A 7559-nucleotide genomic window follows, 5' to 3' on the forward strand; every position below is an offset into this window, starting at 1 on the left:
TTAACCATTTGCGACACCACTTCGTTGAAACCTGAGCTGTGTTCGCGTCGTCTCAATGTCGCAGCGCAATGCACACTTTTTTCTCAAAGCTTTTAAAGCGAATTCCAAAAACAATTTAGATCGCTCTTCTGTTCCAGGAAGACTGTGTCACATTTCTGCAAGCAACAAAAAATTTTGATTTCGCAGGTTTTGTTTTGAGCGATTTTCTGGGTGAATTCTTTACACTAAAAAAGTTTGATTTATGGAATATAAGAGGAGACCATATAAATACTACTTAATGTGTGTGCCGTTATGTACTGTACTATGGGCATGGATGTACATGCACATATGTGTCTGAAGAAATGCATCAAAATAAAAATAAGATGTTTATGTATGTATGTGTGTATTTGCATATACAACTTTAGCTGTCTTCACTGGAATTCTTTGGGGACAAATAAGTCATTTCCGAGGAACTGTCAGTTTGGGTGGCATTTCTAAATGAGCCAATAAACGAAAAATATTAATAAAATTAAAAAGTGTACAGATTTAAAAACAAAATATTAAAGAATTAATAAACAGAAGAAAGAATTAACGCGTTACAATAAAGGAGACTGCTTTTGAGACGTGAGATTTTGATGAAGAATGGCATTTCTCAAGAATCTCGGTTGAGTGGTAAGTAAAATAAAACTAAGACTACAAAATGCAGAACATAAACAGCAACAAAGATCAAAATGCACGTTTGTAAATATTATCAAAAGTGAGTGAAGATATCTGGTAAAGATTCCGACGGCTTATGCGCAGGAGTGGACAGCTTCAAGCAGTACCTCGCAACAGCTTTACATACCGAAGGTGAGCTTAAAGTCTGCGAAAAAGTATACCATATATGTACAGACATATGTGAGGCTGTAAACTCTTAGAAGAACGTTTTATATGCGGACAAGTTCAAAGTCGTTATTTAGTGGCAACTTTATTACCAAATATTGGCAAGGGCGATGGCCCTGGTTGGGTTGCAATCTGGTTATTTAAACTTTCTAAAAGATAATGTTGCTCCTAGAGTAGGTAAAATAGGAATATCAGGTTCTTGGATATTTCCAGCATGACAACGATACTCAATTTAAAATTTTTAGTAAGTCGATTTGTAAATTTTATTTTGATTTAACTTCATTCACTTTTTGAGGAGAGCTCTTTAACACTATCTAGAGAAAATTGAAAGTTACAAGAAAATTTATGATTCTATCTTTGAATTTATAGTCCTTAACTGGATATAAATCCGGGGCACCGCTAAATAATGACATTATGAGATATGTCTTAGGCACCAACTACAATAATTTCAAACACTTTTTGCACCACCGTAGACTTAAATGTATGAAAATCTATGCAAAGTTTGAAGTTACACTTAATTTTGGAATCTAAAACCGTAGGTGGTTCTTCAAGGTGAAATTGTCTTTTTCAACAAAATAAAACACGACAATTAAAACCGAAAGTGTTCTGGAAATACTTAAATATATTATAGGACCGGGCGCCACTCAACGAAAAACATGAACTAACAAAATTGTATGAAATATATGCCAAATAAAAGTTGTTTAGAGAAAGTATTTCTGAAAGTTGTCATGAAGTCTACTATTCAGAGATATTTTTGCATGAAAATTTTGGATATATGGATTTTAAAATGCTGGAAAACCCGTGCAGCTCCATGGACCATACTCTAAAATGAAGAATAATGTTTCTATACGATCTACAATATCTCGTCATCTTTGCTTATCAACTCTATATATCTATATCTACTCGTATATCTATTAGTATCTCTATCAATATTTTTTTGTTTGCCTTGCTTTTGTTGAAGTTTGTTGTTCTTTTTTCTTACGATTTTTGTCGAGTTCTTTAATTCCTTTATCGCGACTGCGATCTCCGCTGGACGCATAACTTTGACAGAACAACTTGGCGGCGCTATTTTAATCACAAGCAACAAGAATTAAAAATAATAATATTGAAATAATAAGTAAATCGACGACAACAATGACAGACGTCCAACGACCGACGACCGAAACGAAAAGGACACAAGCAAACACACACACGCAACTCATGCGCAGCTCGCAAACAAAGCGACATAATGAAATTGAAATGATTTTATTCTTCACTTGCTGTTTATTGTTGTTGTTGTAGTTAAAGTGAAAGAGAATTAAAACCATCCGGTTCACCTTCATCACGGTCAATTGCTGCAGCAGCGACAGCAACGACGCCGAGTTGGTCGCACCGCAGCTACCCACCACTTCAGATTGGCGGACGCATTGGCGAGCAGGCGACATGCCTTGACGATGAGTGCCGAGCACCTAAATGCGCGTACGTTTGCGCGTATTTTTGTGTTTATATGTGTGTGTGTCAGTGCGCATCTGATTCCGAAAGGCTTTGTCGCTGTCTAGGCACGTCTGCCCATTTGTCTGCCCGCCTTCTTGTCCACTCCGAGTCAACTCCCAACGAGGCGGACGCACCAAGTGGCTGGCCCAGCGGTGTCTTGATGCAACGCACACACACACATACTACTATGTTATATAGGTATATATGCATGTCGATTGTGTATATGCAAACGGCTAAGTATATATAATGAGATTGCTCGTGCCGTATCCACTCTGCATATTAGTCGCATCAGCGCGTCGGCTCGTTGTCCGCCTGGCTGCCAATACGGCTATGCGGCTGTGCGGCTGCCTGCTCACACGTAGCGCACGTTCGGCGCGGCTTGAATGCGCGCGCGGGCGTTAAAATTGCAATTTTTCACTTAAAATCACCCAGCCGCAGTGTTATTGCTCCTGTTGTTGTTATTGTTTGTATGCTTAATATTGTCATTCGCGTTTATTGTTTTTCTTATAGCTGTTGTTGCGCTTGTTGTTGTGGTAGACAAGTACGCATTTGTATTAAGTATTTCTGGCACGTCTTACAACAGTCGACATTTGACTGAATATTCCCGCCCCCTCGTTGCTTCAACTGCTGCTGCAGTTGACATTCCTCTCCTATTTGCTGTTGTTGTTGCTTATTGCTTTTGTTTGTGGCTTTTAGTTGTGTTGCGTTTGTCATTTTGTGGGCATGTTAATGTTAAGCGCTTTAGCACTTGGCCAGCTCCACCGGTGACACCATCATCGTCACCATCCATGTGTCCTTGAAATAATTGTAAATTATGCGTCACCGTGTTGTTGCGCTGATACCGATACACTTCATGTTGTTGTTTTCATTTGTGGTCGCTGCTGCGCCCACTGAAATGACAATGCCACTGACAACGTTATGAATAATGGGCAAAGCAAGCAGACAGCGCAAAAGAAGCAAATCGTTCATAATCAGCGATAGAGCGGCAAAACAAGGTAATCAACTTGTACAAGTTAACAATAGTTAACTAAGTCAGTCTCTTGAACTGCCAAAATTGCAACCTATGCAGTTTGGATTTCTGAATGACCGACAGCCGCAATTCAACACCTTGCAGTAGCCACCGACCGTGTGACCGGCGGATGTAACGCAATGCCTTACACAAGCTTAGGCGTCAGCAGAAACTTAGAAAAGCAGCGTCAATGGCAGTAGCGGCGATAGTAATAGTAGATTATAAATAAGAGAAATGTTATTTTAATAAAACAGTTTAAGAACGGAACTCAACTTGTGCTTATTTAAAATAACATCATTCCGTGGTAGTCGACAACACCGTCGCTATCGCATAATCGGAAATATTATTTAAATAGTTAGTGGGTAGTCGACAACACCGTCGCTACCAATCACAACGCACATAAGTATTCAAACTACTTATAGTAAAAGTAGCGATAATAAATAAATAACTATTATTTAAATAGTTCGTGGTAGTCGACAACACCGTCGCTACCGAATAAAGGAACAATAAAAGTTTAAAGATAATAGAAATATAACTGGCGCCCAACGTGGGGCTCGTGAAAAGTGCTGTCAAAAAAAAATAATAATAATAACAAAACCCCATCGTCATTGTCGCGGTACATGAAATTCGTCGTTACGAGAAAAGTACTGAATTTAATCCGCAAATTGCCATTCCAACGTGGAAGAAAGATTACAAGCAACGTGCAAGAAGGAAGATCGGAACCAAGGAGGAAGAAAGAAGATCACAATCAACGTAGAAGAAAGAAAATCTCAATATAATTATGTAAGTTAAACCCCTTTTCATATCCGCCATATATCGACTCTTTAGTAGTATTTGTATTGACTGTAACTGTATGACTGTGTAACTGTCGACTTAAACTAACGAATCAAACGCGGGCAAGATATGAATGAACAGCAGTTGCAAGGTATTATCTATGCGGCCGTTAGTGCCGCACTGCAGGTTCAAAGAAAAGAATTCGAAGCCAGGATAGAGCAGCTTACAAACCAATTCACAACTGTGACAGCCCCCGAAATCAAGGCCTACGAGCCAATAAAAATTATAGACGGTGTCGAATGTCATGAAGGGCTGGATGCAGTTAAGTCGGTCCCAGAGTTCGATGGCTTACAGGAACTATATGTGTCCTGGCGGGAGGCAGCATCTCAAAGAATGTCTGATTACAGACGCCAGAGCGTAAATTATTTGACACAAGAAAAAAATGATGTATCCCAATACAAAAATCAACACGATCAAGCTGCTTATGATGCAGCGGCAGAAATAGAAGCTGAAAATGTAGCCGGCTATGAAACAGATACTCTTAATTTGTTAGCGGAGAAGGCGATTGGAATCCTCCATGCCAGTTCACATATTTTCCCGAATATTGCTACGAGGCAAATAGATCGGAGCAACGCTTATCGCCAGAATATGGTCTTCGAAGTGGGAGAAAAATCCAACAAGAGGTTGGGCGACAAGGTCATCCCATTGCATATTGAAGAGAAGGTTGACGCTGATTTAGGAACAACCGTTCTTATTAAGGGGAGGGTGGTTCACAAGGACAACCTCAAATGAAAACTTCCGATACAGTTATTTTGATACAGTTATTACAGAGGCGGTTATGAAGGAGGGTTTTAAGAGAGTTACAATAACCCAATTGCTTAGGATAGCTAGAGTTAAGGTTTTAGCGAATAAAAAAATAATAATTTTTGTAATCAGCTTCCCTAGAACTAAGTTACTATGTAAAAATATTACTATTTTTTCCCATATCGCATGCTGGCCGTATATTGCACTTGTTAGATAACATCATAGCTGACTGTGAAGGTAGCATCACCGCTGTTACTTCTTGCGTTGACACGCCAATGATAACGTTCTGTAGAGATGCCGTAAATGGAAGACGACGGTATAGTGGTGGTAAATGATGCGCTGGTCGAGGTTAGCGTAGATGATGGCCCTGAAATTTTTGTGAACGGCCCTTACCTTATTACGTTTAAACGCACCGCCTTTATCAATGGTACAAAACATGTCAACTTCAATGACTATCCGAAGAGACTTCCCCAACTGGCGACTTCAGCGCGACTCAACGTAACCTACCATCATGCCTGCCAAGCTTACCATTCCTTCACAAGTTGAGTAAAAAGAACTTGCAACGCATCTCCGAACTACGCATACGAACAATTGCTACACCAGTCGTTACCGCCGTAATCTGTGCCATTATCTCCGTAACCACAATCGGATTAATCGTTTTACTGATGCGTCGGCGACGAAATAAAACTTCGGAGGCTGTGCGGCGAGTACTGGAAAAGTTGGGTATGGCCGAGGACGCCCATATTTTGGAAGAGGGAGTAGTTAACAATAGTTAACTAAGTCAGTCTCTTGAACTGCCAAAATTGCAACCTATGCAGTTTGGATTTCTGAATGACCGACAGCCGCAATTCAACACCTTGCAGTAGCCACCGACCGTGTGACCGGCGGATGTAACGCAATGCCTTACACAAGCTTAGGCGTCAGCAGAAACTTAGAAAAGCAGCGTCAATGGCAGTAGCGGCGATAGTAATAGTAGATTATAAATAAGAGAAATGTTATTTTAATAAAACAGTTTAAGAACGGAACTCAACTTGTGCTTATTTAAAATAACATCATTCCGTGGTAGTCGACAACACCGTCGCTATCGCATAATCGGAAATATTATTTAAATAGTTAGTGGGTAGTCGACAACACCGTCGCTACCAATCACAACGCACATAAGTATTCAAACTACTTATAGTAAAAGTAGCGATAATAAATAAATAACTATTATTTAAATAGTTCGTGGTAGTCGACAACACCGTCGCTACCGAATAAAGGAACAATAAAAGTTTAAAGATAATAGAAATATAACTTACATGTTGCTGGCTACATGTTGCGCAATATTTGCACGACCAAAAGATGCTACATGCTTGGTGTGCCATTTAAAAATAAATAACTAAAGCTGTTTGAGAATTGAAAGTATTGCATTCATTTTTTACAATCACAGCAAAAATATAGACTATTATTACAAAGGGATTTTTCCCGAATTTTATTAAGATTTCTTACATATTGACCGAGACATGCGGAATAAAGTCAACCGGATGTTCGAAAATATTTATATTAGGTATAGGAGGGCTAAAGGAAGAATTTATCCGATTTTATCCATTTTTGGCACAACTACATGCTGTCAGCACAATGTAGTACCTTAAAAGCTCGGAAATTTAATACATCGCTTATTTTTTGCGCTTTCAGATGAAAGCTTTTTAAACTCACAGAAACTTTCAAATAAATTTGAAATATGGCTTTTCACTAGAGCTTTGAGGCAGAAAATCTAAAACAAATTTGTAGTTTGCATACGAAAATGTTTCAGAACTATTTTGAAAAGGAAAAAAAAAAAATAAACTACCTATTAATATAGCGCTTAACTCAGAATGAAGTATGCTATGTAGTACTTCTAGTTTAAAGCCTTTAAAAGTTTTGATTTCATATCTCAATCGCTTACTACTTGCACTCTCATATGAAGACTTTGAAGCTTTCGAATTTATAGGCTTTTAATAGATCTTTAAGACACACACATAAACCAAGTCAAAAACCTTCAACCAAGTCAACAACCTTAAAATTGGGGTCCCTGACCGGTTTGTTCCTTTTGTTTACTTTTTATTAGGCCAATGACCTTTTTGTTTACATCTTGCCAAGTCAACAACCCTTGTTTACATTTGCGGTCACTAACCGCTTTTTTTTTTGAGGGCAAGGTGAATAAAACTATTATACTCTCTGTTACAGCATGTTGCATAGTATAAAAATTCTTTACAACGCTCGATATCTATATATCCTTCAGGATGTTTAAACCAAAATATAGTTTAGAAATAAACCTGTTGAGATTGCGTTATCTTCATCACAGTACATTAGCTAGCACTGATACCACTGAAAAATAAAAGATAAGTTCTTTAAAGAAGTCAAGGAGTCGTATTATTAAATTTTTTCCTCTTCTCGTAGCAGTTAAAGATAAATTCGATTATAAATAAAAAGATTGATATTGTCAAGTGTATAACACAAAATTAATTAAATAGACAGTTCGTTTAAAGAAAATGAATCCTTTAGTATACTTTTCGAGCAATAGTCACAAAATGAAGGCTATATGGTCTAATTATATGGGATACGGCTTTATAAATTTTTTTTATTTGAAACTACTTTGAGTTAATAAAAATTATTTTAT

At 38.1% G+C, this 7559-nt stretch overlaps 1 long non-coding RNA gene across 1 annotated transcript; it reads left to right on the forward strand.

The window, feature by feature from the left end:
• The first annotated feature begins 3349 nt into the window (after positions 1–3349).
• On the forward strand, positions 3350–5946 carry LOC138857787 (uncharacterized). The gene is made up of 2 exons (XR_011396969.1): positions 3350–4126; positions 5135–5946. It is a non-coding gene; the product is annotated as an uncharacterized lncRNA (long non-coding RNA).
• The last annotated feature ends 1613 nt before the right edge of the window (positions 5947–7559 follow it).

This window comes from Bactrocera oleae, chromosome 6, assembly GCF_042242935.1.
Source record: "Bactrocera oleae isolate idBacOlea1 chromosome 6, idBacOlea1, whole genome shotgun sequence".
In the NCBI taxonomy this organism is placed as follows: Eukaryota; Metazoa; Arthropoda; class Insecta; order Diptera; family Tephritidae; genus Bactrocera; species Bactrocera oleae.